We start from the raw sequence: 14412 nt of genomic DNA, 5'->3' as shown, positions 1-14412 counted from the left end.
ACTTGGATTTTACCTCTTGATGGGAAAAGGAAGCCCTGTTATGACCTGCCTTCTCTGGAGGATCTGCCCAGTCACCCCCAGGAGCTGAGCTAGCCAACCAGATTAAAGGAGGGGTCTGTGCATACCAGCAGCATCCAAGACTGGCCTGAATGACTCAGTAAGTACAGAAGGCGGTGTGAACTCGTTAACAAGTAAACAACTCACAGCGCAAGAACTGTTCCTGCATTTCTGTGCTCACAGGGCTGGCTGGCAAGCCTGGGGCAAAGATGCTTATCTTTGGGATTCTCCAGCCTGAGTTCTCTCCTGCGAGGCAGAAAGAAGGGAAGAGGCATTCCTTTCTCTTAGATCTTAGGTGCCAGCTCCTTTAGCTGTGCCCTTCCTCCTTCCAGGTTGTCAGGGACCGTTCTCTGGCCTTACCTTCTTGGGAGTGTTCTCTTGTCCTCAGACTCTCCTGCCTCCGTGTCTCGGTCCAGAATGCACTCACTGTCTATCCACCTGTCTATCCTTTAAAACAAGTTTGGACATCACTGTCTCATAGGAACTTTGCGTGTTTACCATGCCCCAACCCAAATCAGAGTTACTTTCTCCCTCCAAGGTAATGTTTGAATTTTATTAATAGTTTATTATTCTAACACGTTGTAATCTATCTATCTATCTATCTATCTATCTATCTATCTATCTATCTATCTATATGTTTATCTGTTCAACTCTCCCATTAAAAGTTAACTTGAAATGGATTAAGAGTTTAAACATAAGATCTGAAAATTTAAAACCCCTGGAAGAAAAACATAGGATAAAAGCTCCTTAACATTGGTTTTGGCCACAGTTTCTTGGATATGACACTAAAAACACAAGTAACAAAAGCAAAATCAACAAGTGGGACTACATCAAACTAGAAAGCTTCTGTACAGTGAAAGAAAATAAAAAGGCAAACTACAGATGACAAAATATTTACAAACCATCTATCTGAAAAGGGGTTAATATCCAAAATATATAAGGAACTCATACTACTCAATAGCAATCCTCCTCATCATCATTATCATCATCTAATTAAAACCAGGCAGAGGACCTGAACAGACATTTTCCCAAAGAAGTCACAGATATACCTTGCTTTTCAAAAGTTTACATTACCCCACTTGGCTTTTATGACAGACCTATATTAGTACCTGTTTTTTCTAATCAAAAATAGAGCTGGGGCGCCTGGGTGGCTCAGTCTGTTAAGCCCCCAACTCTTGGTTTTGGCTCAAGTCACCATCTTGGGGTCTTGAAATCAAGCCCTGTGTTGGGCTCCATGCTCAGTGGGGGTCTGCTTGTCCCTCTGCTCCTCCCCCTGCGTCCTCTCTCTCTCTCAAATAAATGAAATAAAATCTTAAAAAAAAAAAAAAAGCGTTCAATGGTTTTGCAGCGAGCCCTTAGAGAGGTAGTGTGTACCCCAAGCAGGGAGAGTGGCGCCCCCAAGCGCCGTACTCGGGAACCACACTCAGCATCTCTGCATCCAGCTGCCAGAGCTCTGAGCAGTCTGTGAGCATCTGTGTCTCGTCTTGATTTATTTTGTGCATCTGTTAGCAAGATGTGTCCTTAGGTACCAGAAAAGCCTAAGAGAGTTTATTTTTTGGATCTGAGAATGCTGAAAAAAAGTTCTCCGTGTAAATTAATGGTAATTGCTGCTTCTCTACACCATTTCAGCTTGTGAAAGTTTTCATAGGAATAGTCTACATCCAGATAGCTGGGGAAACCTGTGTATGAGTGGCCAAAGGCACACAAAAAGATGCTTAATATCATAATCATCAGGGAAACGCAGATCAAAACCCCAGTGAGCTAACACGTCAGACCTGGTAGAATGGCTATTATCAAAGTGATAAGAGATAACAAGAGTTGGCAAGGGTGTGGAGGAAAGGGGATCCTGGTGCACTGTCAGTGGGAATGTAAATTAGTACAGCTGCTATAGAAAACAGTATGGAGTTTCCTCTAAAAATTAAAAAATAAGACTACCATATGATCCACCAGTCTCACTTTGGGGTATATATCTAAAGGAAATGAAATCAAGATCTTGAAGAGATATCTGCACTCTCTCATTGCAGCATTATTCACAATAGCCGAGATATAGATAGATAAATAGATAGATAGATAGAGACATAGATATAATGTATATATAACCTATATATATATCTATATAACATATAACATACCTATATATAATATACCTGTTTATATATATATATATATATATATATATATATATATATATAATGGAATATTATTCAGCCATGAGAAAGAAGGAAATCTTACCCTTTGTGGCAAATTGGATGTACGCTTGAGGACATTATGCTAAGTGAAATAAGCCAAAGAGAGAAAGACAAACACTGTGTGATTATGCACTCTCTTCTATGTGGAATCTAAACAAGTGGAACTTACAGAAACAGTAAGTGGAATGGTGGCTGCCAGGGGCTGGGTGTTGAGGGAAATGGGGAAACGTCAGAGAAAACAAACTTTGAGAAGATGAGTTCTGGGGATCTAATGTACATGGTGACTACAGTCAACAATACAGTATCTCATATTTGAAAGTTGCTAAGAGGATAAATCTTAAATGTTCTCACCGTTCATGTAAAAAAAGTTAATTATGTGAAACGATACAGGTGTTAACCAACCTGTTGTAATCATTTTGCAGTACGTAAGTGTATCAGATCATTAGGCTGTACACCTTAAATCTACACAATGTGTCAATTATATCTTAATAAAGCTGGGGGTGAGGGTGGGAAGCCATGAGCTCATTGTTTTCTTAAGCTCTCCGGAGCACTTGGAAGCAACCTACTACCAACCCTATTATACTACTTACTTTTACTAAAGAGTTCTAAGACAGCAATGAGTGGTCATTCCTTGCCTTGTATAGGTTTTGATGATAGGGATCTAGTTTATATTTTAAGTAAGTTTTTGCCACTGTAAGCAATGGGCTAGCAGTGTCCCTTTTACCACTGGGGGTCAGTAATATCTTTAATCAGACTGGAGAAACAGTTCCAGATAACTCAGTAGCAATTCAGAAAACTCGTCCTCAAGAATCTGTTCTGTGGATCTGATTCTGTATTGATATTTCTATCAATTAGGGTTTAATTAGAAAAGCAGAACCACTGTGAGTGTTACAGTATGTGTTTTCTTAAAATGTTCATTTGTGGTCGTTTGTTATGCAGCAAGAGAAAACAAATACGTTGCTTCATATAGTTTCTGTGGGTCAAGATTTCAGGAATAATTTAGCTAGTGGTTTTGTTTTTGGTTGTAGTCAACACGTTGGCCAGAGCTTCAGTCACCTAAAGGCTTGACTGAGGCTGGAGGATCTGATTTCAAGATGGCGCACTCAAAATGGTGGCAAGTTTGGTACTGGATGTTAGTAGGAGACCTCATAACTCAGCATATTAATTTATCTATAGGGTTGCTTGCGTGTCCTTACAACTTAGTAATCGGTTTTACCCAGAGTGATTGATCTCAGAGAAAGAAGGGTAGAAGCTGCAGTGTCTTTTATAATTTGGCCTTGGATGTCACACTCTGTCATTTGCCTTAATAACACAGGCCAGCCCTATTCACGAGAAGGGAGCCTGTGAGGGCTATGCAAGGGCGTGAATAGCAGGTGAGAATTGTTGCAGGCTAGACATTACAGCACTTGCTCATGGTATCATTCAAAGAACCAGTTTTTGGATTTTTTTATTTTCTCCATTATGCATTTGTTTTCTATTTCACTGATTTCTGCTTTTATCTTCTGTTTCCATCTTTTAAGTTTTCTGTGTTTTTTTTTTTTTTTTAAAGTCTTTGAGAGGGGCGCCTGGGTGGCTTTCGGTTAAGCATCTGCTTTCTGCTCAGGTCATGATCCCAGGGTCCTGGAATAGAGCCCCATGTCAGGCTCCCAACTCAGTGGAGAGTCTGCTTGTCCCTCTCCCTCTGCTGCTACCCGTGCTTCTCCCCCTGCTTGTGCTCGCTCTTTCTCTCTCAGATAAATGAATAAAATCTTTTTAAAAAAGTCTTTGAGATAGATAATAACATAGTTCTTTTTCAGCCTACTTTTTCACATATGTGCATTCAAGACTATGAATTTCTGGGATGCCTGCGTGCCTCAGTCGGTTAAGCGTCTGCCTTCAGCTCAGGTCATGATCCCAGGGTCCTGGGATCGAGTTCCGCATCGGGCTCCCTGCTCAGTGGAGAGCCTGCTTCTCCCTCTGCCTACCGCTCCCCCTACTCCTGTTCCCTCTCTCTCTGACAAATCAATAAATAAAATCTTTTTAAAAGACGACTATGAATTTCCTTCTAAGCCCAGTTTTAACTGCATTCCACAAGTTTTTTTGGTAGAGTTATATTAAAGTATGACATATGCCCCAGAAAGTACATAGTATTAAATATACAGGTTGATGAATTAACTCAAAGTAAGCACACCCATAACTAGCACCCAGATCAAGGGACAGATGACTATTTGTTATTTCAAAGCCTGAGTCTCATAATATTGCCAGTTACTTTAAAGTTCATATCTGATCGTTCCAACACCTGAATCACTTACAGATTTGTCTCTCTTTTCTGTTTTTTGGTCATTTGATCACATATCCTGGCATTCCTGGTAATTTTTTATTGGATGCTCGACATTCTTTGTGAAAATCATAGGGGTTTTGGTAAATATTATCCATAGAGGATTTTATTTACTTTTGGTTGGCAATTAGGTACAAACAAATCACCTTAATTTAGCTGAGGGTGGTCTATTTTCAGTTTGCTTTTATTCTTAGGATGTAGCTATTTCAGGGATCATAGCTGAAAACTTGGGGTCTTTGCTAGTGCCCCTTCCTTCCTTCCTTCCTTCCTTTTTTTTTTTTTTTTTTTTTTGAGAGAGCACAAGTGGCAGGGGGCGGGGGGGGGGCAGGGTCGGCAGGGACAGAGGGAGAGAGAGTCTCAAACAGACTTCATGCTGAGCGTGGAGCCCAATGCAGGGCTCGATCCCATGACCCTGAGATCATGATCTGATCTGAAATTAAGAGTCTGATGCTTAACTGAGCACACCAGACGCCCTGCCCTTCTCTTTCAGCAGGACTAACATTGCATTTTGATCCCCAGTACGGTGACACTACCAAAACCTCTGCTCATCTGTGGTTAGCACGTTTCTCAGCAGGTCTCATTGGGCTTAATGTCTGTGCTCCCTTTTCTCTAAGATCTTGGACCCTTAAGCCTTGGTTGTTTTCCTCTTTGTTTTGTTTTTGTTGTTGTTTTTGTGGAGTATTAGTGTGATACCTGCTGGAAGCAGAAATTGACAATTAACATTTCAATAGAAGACCCTTAAAGGCCCTTAATTCAAAAGAACTAGCAACTTTCATAGCATTCTGGCTTTTTTAAACATCTGAAAACATATATAAAATATTTAATTTAATAATCCAACAGCATTTGCCTTTGTTTTAACAATACAATATGTAGTTAGTAAGTAAACAAATGAATAAATTTTATACATAATATCTGTGTCTTACAGTTTTTGATCAGATTGTGTATATCCTAGTTAATAAAGATAACCTGAAACTTCAGTAGATATTTTTGTACTAATTCCTTGAAGATTAAAAGAAACTTTTATAACTACTTTATGTACATTGCTTAGAAAGCACTTTTGAGTAAATTATAATGTCAAAAATAAAATGAGACCAAAGATAACTCATGGAATCATTTCTCCAGGGGAAAATAGCCTGCACTCTTTACTATTCTGTTCATTTGGTTTAGAACGTGTCCAGGATAATCTTCAAGTTAGCTAGAGGTGTCGCTTGAGCCTTCCTGAATCTGCTCAGAGAGACTGCTCGCGTGGCGATGCTCTGTTCTCTCCCTGTTGACGGGCTTCCTCTACTCTGCCCACATACTTCTCCAGCTCCCAACCATATGTCGTCACTCCCAACCACTCAAGGAGAGACTGAACTTTCTTAATTCTAATTCTAAAATTCAGGGGAAGGACTCTTATTAAAGCAGCTGTGTCGGATGTCCCCTCCATGGTGGAAGGATGGAAGGGAGGTGTGTCCACGACAGCTCATGCGGAGGGAAAGCTGAAAAGATCGGGGGCAATGTCAGACCTTTGCCAAACAAGGTGATCGTGTAAAAACACAACAGCTCCATGCTGTGTCCGGAGGTTCTTCTACTTGTCTCTCTGGTCTGTGAGAGGCAGGGCTGTTCCTCATTAGTCCATCTCCTCCGAAGCTGTCACAAGCAGGGCCTGACTTTTCATTGAGTTAGCGGTCCGATCCATTCAGAGAAGCAGGGACCTACTTTTTATGACCCAACTGCTTTATCTTGCTTAAGGTGACAGAGCTGAGTCCTGCTAAAGATCAAAGTATTCTTGCAGCCAGGTCTTGCTGATCTATATAAAGTCGCTTCCTATTCTGGTATTTGGAGCATTCCAGACCCGAGCATACTCAATAGCAAAACCAGAATTTATTCGTGGGGCTCCTTTCTTCCCATTTCTCAGAGAAAAATAATCATGGCAGTATTCGGTAGGAAATTCCACGTACCTGAACCTGCTTTCTTGTCCTCCGAGGTGAGATGATCATTAACTGATCTTTAAGAAATCTTATTTTAAGATCGCTTTTAAGTTTTATTTATCTATTGAGAGAGCGCACACACACGTGCAGGGGTAGGGGGGTAGGGGTGGGAGAGGGACAAAGGGTAGGGGAGGGAGAGAATCTTAAGCATACTTCACGCTGAGTGCAGAGCCTGACGATCTCAGGATCCTGAGATCATGACCTGAGCCAAATTCAAGAATCAGATGCTTAACCAACCAAGCCGCCCAGGCGCCTCTTTAAGAAATCTTTTATACAGATTAATATGAACAATTGACACGAAGTAGCTACAGAAGTCTCACTTCGTAGTCTGCAAAGGGGGAATAGCTTGCGGTTCAGTGTACTGTAGAATTCTGAGAAAGGGGCTGATGCAGGAATCTGAACAGTGGCCTCACAGCGTGCAGCCCGGGAAACGTCCATTCCGTCCCAGCGCTCTGAGCAGTGCTCTGCGGCCTCCCTCCCAAGCCACCTCTGCTCTTTCACCACTGAAGACCCAGTATGACAAAGTTCAGGACAAAACTTCCCAGTTCATTTCAGGAATGAAGTTGAGAATGGCTGAGCTCAGGAACCGCATGACTCAGGTGAACGTCGGACTTGGAACGCTTGGATCCTTTCTACTTCACAGACGATGGTCCATCACCTGTTCCGTTGGTATGAGAAATGAAAAGATCTACGTCCTGCCTTCTGTGGCTCAGCTACTTGGAATGCCAGGACATCTTAGGGTTAGTTTGTCCCCGCTGTGAATTGTGAGGTGGGCTTTTCGGATCTTTAAAAGAATAACAGTTCTGTTCAAGATCAGAGGTAGCGCCCTTGGGCACTATAGTTACATAAACACGCAGCTTGGCTTCTGTTTATGCTCTGTTGTATATATGTGCGCACATGCGTGTAGAACAGACGTATATACAGAAAACAGACCTATGTACTCTTTACTCTGAAAATCTTCGGAGCTGTAGAGTAGTTCAGAGTCATACGGTAAACACTTCCATCCCGTTCACATAGATGTGATTGTACACAGTTTGCCACACTTGGTTTCTGTCTCTCTTTCCCCATCCACACTCACTCGCACACATACAGAAATGTACACACATTTTTTTGCTGAACCATTTGAAAGTGACACACCATGACACCATGGTCCTAAAGAGTTCAGCATGTTTTTCCTCTAAGAACAGGACACTTTCTTCTGTAACCACAATATTACTAATACACCCCAATATTTAATATTGATGTAGTAATATTATCTAATACGTAGTCGTATTTTCCCAATTATCTTGATGTCCTTTATGGTTTTTTCTTTCATTTTAAATGATTGGGACCCTCTTCAGGATTACACACGGCAATGAACTGTCATAGTCCTTCAGCCTCCTTTAATGTAGAATAGTCTGTATTTTTTTTCTTTCATGACACTGATTATTTCCGAAGTGGCCAGGCCAGTTGCCTTATAGAAGATTCCACGCTGGATTTGTCTGATTGTTGCCTCCTGGTGTTTTAAGTCAAATATTTTTACAGGGAGTGTCATATTACACAGATGATGCTGTGTCTCTTTCGTTCCGTCTTATCAGGAGGCACGTGATGTCCATTCTGTATTTTGATACAGTGTCACTGCTGCCACTGAAAAAGAAGAGACGAATGTTCTGGAATGAAATGTAATTAAGAGTTGAGGGAATCTGTTAAGATGAAGACTGGTTTCTCAAGGCTGTCAGGACTGGTGCTACAGGAGCCGTCAGTTTGTATGGCTTAGGCTGCAGTGTCATGCTTCCTTTTACTGGTAGAGGGTGGCAGGGGTATGAACATGAATCTTCTCGAAGACATTTCCTCCTAGCTGAAGAGAGAAGCTAACATATGAAAGAATCTTCCAGTGTGATGAGAGAGAATATTTTTCTGCTTAGGACTGGAACAGAGATGTGAGCATGGCAAGAATAGTGAATCAGGGGCTTGGTAATCAGGGCAAACCCTACTCTCCATATTTTTGTTTTCACTGATTCCCAGGATGTATTTATGATTCTACTTAGGCCTATTTCCTTCTTGCCTTCCACATTCACTATAGTCATTTATGTTTTTATTGCCTCCCGCATGTTTACTCACAGAGCCCTGCCCTTCGCTGCTCTGTACTTTTTGTGGTAGTCTGCTTCCAAGATGGCTCCCCACAAGCCCTCTGCCTCCTGGTGTTCTCACCTGAACCCTGCCTCATTGTACCAAGGTTGGTCTGTGTGACCAGTGACATATGGCAGAAGTGACATGTTACTTCCAAGACTAGATTATAAAAGATTGCGGCTTCTGCCTTGGGCTGGTCTTCAATCTCTCTGTCCCCCTTCCCCCCTTGCTCCCTCCCTTCATCGGATTACACATCAATTGCCACGTCATCAACACACTCAAGCATCCTAGGGAACGGCCTATATAGCAAGGGACAGAAGCCAAGTACCAGCTTGCAGGCAGATTCTCCAGCCTCAGCCAAGCCTTGAGATGACAGCAGCCCCAGCTGTCGACCTGACCGCAACCTCTAAAGAGACGGACCCGCCCAGATACGCCATTCCCAGATTCCTGACCTCAAAAGCTGTGAGACAATTGTTGGGTACTTGTTGTTTTAAGCCACTCAGTTTTGGGGTCATTTGTTATGTAGCCTTGGAATCAGACACCATTTTGTATCTGTTGCTGTGAAACCTGGCCTTTCTGACCCCAAGCCACATGGATCTCCCCCTCCTATAACTCCTTTTGAGCTTCTTTTCCCTCTTTCTAGACTTTATTATTTTGTCTTTCTGGATAAATAATATAGTTACAAATTTCAAAAATAAAAAATTATAGCAATATATGGTGATGGTGAAAAGTCTCATTCTTGTAATACTGCCGCCCAGTTCCTGCCTTGGAGGCAACTACCTTCTTCGCTTCTGCTAGATCATTCCAGGGATGGTTTAAATATTATATATACAAGCAAATATATATAACATTTCTGTCTCTGTTCTGCACTTTGCTTTCTTCACCTAACATTATATTTTGCTTTCTTTTTATTATATGAGTTTTCTCGTATTTAAACAACTGTGTAATAGTCCACGATAGAAATTTGCTGTAACTAATTTAACCAGTCCACAACTGATAGGCAGCTTGTTTTCAGGCTCTTGCTACTGTGGTAGGGTGAGTATGAGATGTCTGACATCCGAATCCCCAGCACCTGTGAGTCTGTCGCCTTCCATGGCAAAAAGGGCTTTGCAGCTGTGATTAAGTTAAGGGTCGTGAAAAGGGCCGTTTAACCTGTATTATCCAGGTGGCGCCCGTGTAATCAATCACGAGTCCTTTTTAAGAGGGAGGCAGGCGCATCAGAAGGGGCTGTGAGCAGAGTTTGGAGTGTTGGAAGCTTGGGATCAAAGAATGTGGGAAGACTTTAGATGGTGGTATAAGGCTCGGAAATGCACTCTCCCTTAGAACCTCCAGAAAGAACAAGCTTTCGATTTTAGCTGGGCAAGACCTCTTGTGAACTTCTAGACCTCCAGAACTGTAAGATAATGAATTTTGTGTTGTTTTAAGCTGCTGTGTTTATGGGAATTGGTTACAACAGCCATAGGAAACCAGAATCGCTGTTATTACAGACAATTATAAACAAAGTTGCATTACATTATCTTCTATGTTGGACATTTTGCATTTTGTGCAAGCGTATTTGCAGAATAAATGCCTAGACGTGGAATGGCCCCAAGGCAGCGTTGGGTTTGTCTAATCCTCGCTTCCAATAGTAATATTTGTGAGAATAACTTCCGCAGCCTCTCCAACGAGTGTGTAATCAAAACTTCGGATTTTCACTGTTCAGCAATTGAAAAACCCTAATTTCTTTGAACCAGCTAATTATCACTAAATATTCCTTACTGCACACCATGTTTAGAATCTCCTTCGGAGTTGGGACTAAGTCCTTATTTCTATTTATTCCACCTCGTTTGCGTCCCTCCTACCACCTTAAGTAGAGTGGGTTCTCCCCACAGAGTGATAAGAGACTATGTAGCCAAAGGCATTCATTCTACAATAGTGGGTAAGAAATGTTATGTGGGATCCATTTTATCCATGTATAGATCCGTCAAATTTTATTTATAAAAACAAAATGCTTCATTTTGGGCAAAAACATCTTTAATTGCAATCATTGGTAAGAGTTAAGGAATGGTTACTTGGTGTGCTTGTCCTGCCTTCCCCCCTCCCCCAATGTTTGATGGATCTAAGGTGGGATCAAGAAAGAACACTTGGCCTCGCCTTGCTTCTGTGCCCCAGGCAGCTCTTCAGACCTTTCCCATTAAGGGCAACACAATCCAGGCTCCTGGAGGTAGCCAATCCCTATTGATTATTTGCTCGTGAGCAAAAACTTGTTTGTGTCCTATTTAAGCACTAACAGCCGTATCACAAACTATAAACTCGTGCTTTTCCAGCAAAGAATGAAACCTACATAGAACCTTCTATTGCCTTCCTTCTCTTTGGGGATGGTTACCCCTCTATTCCTTAGGTTTTTCCCTTCTTTGTTAGCATTGCCAACATCTTTACTTTAAGATCTTTAAACTTCAGGGCAAAGAAAAAGCTATCACATTCCTGAAAACATGGGAGACTTCTAATTTTTTAAAATTGGTTTCTTTTGTTTATAATGTAGCCTGGTGGGTTTGAAATTTAATTTAAAAAAATTGGTAAAAGTCCTGACCAGAGAAATATCCTGGTTAATCACTTGAACTGTTAGCTAAAGTTAGTTATTTAACACATAATGTTCATCTTCTGTGCCAACCAGTGTCAGAGTGCACATTCAGAATTTTCAAACCTTCCAAGAAACCCCAAAATTTAAGTATAATATGTCATGGAAATACAAAATCTATTGCCCATGGGCCCAATTATAAAACTTCTTTGGTTACTAACAAGGGTACAAAACGATGAAGGCTTTTAAGAAAAACATGTGACTTCTGTTCTCTTGCTGTTTGAAGTTGGTGATAACAGATACCCAACCAATAACTTTAAAGATAGACTCGTGGGGCTCCATCCTTTTCTGATCCTGTGTCCTCATTTCGATTGTCCCTCATTCTACACGACCCCTAAACTTGAGCCCTTTAGCCGTCTGCCAAAAGGAGGGATGTTTGTGTGAGGCCCACGGTGCGAAGGCCTAGCCCTCGGTGTGCTTCACTCACTCATCAGCTGTGGGATGGTAACTTGATGACCCAGGAGTAATGAGTCAGGCTGGTTTGTCCCAGCTGTTTCTGCCAAAGCTGTCCCTCTGGTAGTGGTCCTTGTCACCACTGCTTCCAAAGGGCCTCTGTTTACTTGGAGTTTTAGATAAAATTGATAAAAGCGAGCCAATTTACAAAAACGTGATCGTGCTAACAACACTTAAATTCCCATTAGAGCTAGTAGTTTGAAACTTCCCACATACCCCTTACAGTGTGGGACACTACTCTTTTCCCTCAGGAAAACAACTTCCTACGGTCAGTGTTGGTTTTTTCCCCTCCAACACTGAGTATGTAGCAGTCCTCATTCTTTTGTGATATAACAATCTACACTTACATGACTTCTTGCATTTTGCAAAGCTCCCTTGTGCATCTTTTTAGGCTTTAAAAAAAAAAAAAAAACCTCCATAATCTCTTCTGTGGTGATTCCCACCCCCCACCCTCTGCCTCAGCTGGTGTTAAACCCCACGGGGATAGGAACCACACCTGCCTGTCCACCATGTCACCAACGCTTAGGGCCTCAAGTAATGGAAGACCTGAAAATGTGGGCAGAATTGAAAACTTCACGATTAGGGGAACCCTATAGTGTTATGGATAAAGAAACGTTGACCCAAGGCAGTGTCTTTGTTTTGTTTTTACCATATTATTTTTCCCCAAGGAGAAAATTTTAAATTATCCCTAAGAAAAATTAAATACTCCGAAGAGAAATGAAATACATAAGTACGGCTGAGTTTGAAAGGCCACTGTAATAACTAAGATTCCATCCACCCTCCATTCCCTGCTCCAGGAACTAATTTGGGGGCATGTTACCCCCATGGAAGGTCCATGATCCGGGGCCTGCCTCTCTTTGCGAGCTTACTTTTACTTCCTGAAGATCTGCTCGCCACCGGTAGAAGGAGAGGGAAGAGGGTGGTTGTGATCAAAGGTGTGGTCTATGAATTCCTGTGTTGGGTGAGGCACGAAGGGGAAATTAGAGAATTTCTGGCAAAGAACTTGCATCCCATCTGAGGGAGGTTTGGGGAGAGAAAGCCAGGAAGGCTGAAAGTTGTTGGCAAAACCCTGGGAAAGGTTGGGAAAGACTGGTAAATCCAGTTCTACCAGGAATGCATCCAAGAATATTGAACTTGAAAATGATACAAAGTGGCTTTGCCATGTGGGGGGAGAATGTCCCCTCCAGGGGACAGCTTCATTTGCATATGCACAGACCAGAATCCTCTGTTGCCACGGGTTCTTTTCAACTTACTTTGACCTTGGCTGTGTAAGGCAAGACGGGAAAACCCGAAAGTGGAGGAGGTGGACAATGCATACATTTCCAGGGAAGCACAGATATTTTCCTACAATTTGTAAGTGGTTGGCATTTTCAAATTTTAGATTGCTCTGTATTGACCTCACAGTTTGTAACAACTGTGATTAGCAGTTTGTTTCTTTCTTCATAGTTGAACTATTTTTTCCTCTGGGTGTGAAAAAGTACAGAGAGGTTTTAGAGAGGATTTCTGTCAGTAGAAAGTAGGAGCTGTCTGTATTTCCCTCATATAGGGTCATGAAGAAGATAGTCTAAAAAGACAACTTTGGGGGCCCGGGGCAAATTATTTTGACTGCTTAATGTGTATATTTGGTATAAAAAAAAATCTATAGTTATAAAAAAAAAAAAAAACTTGCCACGGGCATTAATTATAATAGCCAAAAGGTGAAAACAACCCCGGTCTCCATTAACAGATGAACAGATAAGCAAACGAAATATGGTCTATATGTACAATGGGATACCACTCCGCCTTAAAAAGGCAAGGATTCTGACCCCGGCTACAACATGGATAAATCTGGAAGACCCCACGTCAAGTGGGATAAGCCAGTCACAGAAGGACAAACACTGTATGATTTTACTGTCAGAGGACAAAAATAAATCAGTGATGCTTGTCCTTTATGTAAGAGAAAATAAGCCATGCACGGGGGAATACGGTGTCTCCCTAGCAATGGAACACTCTTCCTGAGGGATATGGGGCCAGAAGGAGTTACGTAGAGCTTTAGAAGAGCCATGCAGAGACCGAGCATTTGACGGTCTGGGGGTGCCTACATGACCTTATTTAGAACAAGGAAGGAGGAGCTAAGTAGAGCCCAGAGTTGGCTCAGTATTTGGGGATTGGCTGGCTGGAGAGACGGCGTTCCCGGTCAAGATGGAGCAGTTAGGGAACAGGAAAGTTTGCTTTGCTGGTGTGGCGCCTGTGGTTGGAGTGCCTCCAGCGTGGGCCTAGAAATTTCGTTCACCACTTACCTAGAGCAGTCAAATCCACAGAGACAGAAAGTGGAATAGAGCTTGCCAGCAGCTGGAGAAAAGGGAGACTTGTTTAATGGACGGCTGTAGGATTTTAGCTTAAGATGAAACCAGTTCTGGAGATGGGTAGTACTGACCGTTGTACCACAGTGTGAGGGTCCGTAATGCCACTAAGTTGTACACACAGGGGCGCCTGGGGGGCTCAGTCCGTTAAGCGCCTGTCTTCAGCTTCAGCTCAAGTCATGATCCTAGGGTCCTGGGATCGATTCCCACATTGGGGGGTCTGCTCAGTGGGGAATCTGCTTCTCCCTCTGCCTCTGCCACTCCCTCCTGCTTGTGCGCTCTCTCTCTCTCTCTAATAAGTGGATAAAATATTTTTTTAAAGATTTTATTTATTTGACAGAGATAGAGACAGTCA

General features: G+C 42.1%; 1 protein-coding gene across 9 annotated transcripts in view; it reads left to right on the top strand.

Moving 5' to 3' along the window:
• The window catches only part of FANK1 (fibronectin type III and ankyrin repeat domains 1), a 112766-nt gene that overhangs the window by 5214 nt on the left and 93140 nt on the right, over positions 1-14412 (top strand). The window contains exon 1 of one of the 9 annotated variants that reach the window (XM_045809526.2): positions 92-157. The exons of 7 other annotated variants lie outside the window; for them this stretch is intronic. The gene's annotated coding sequence lies outside the window, so the exon portion shown is untranslated. Of the gene's footprint in view, positions 1-91; positions 158-10055; positions 13069-14412 lie in introns of those variants that run through there. One more of the 9 variants, XM_045809527.2, reaches the window with a different exon arrangement.

The sequence above is a fragment of the Ursus americanus genome, chromosome 6 (genome assembly GCF_024610735.1).
Source record: "Ursus americanus isolate L20-20 chromosome 6, mUrsAme1.1.p, whole genome shotgun sequence".
Lineage (NCBI taxonomy): Eukaryota > Metazoa > Chordata > Mammalia > Carnivora > Ursidae > Ursus > Ursus americanus.
This window is presented reverse-complemented; position numbering and strand designations above follow the sequence as displayed.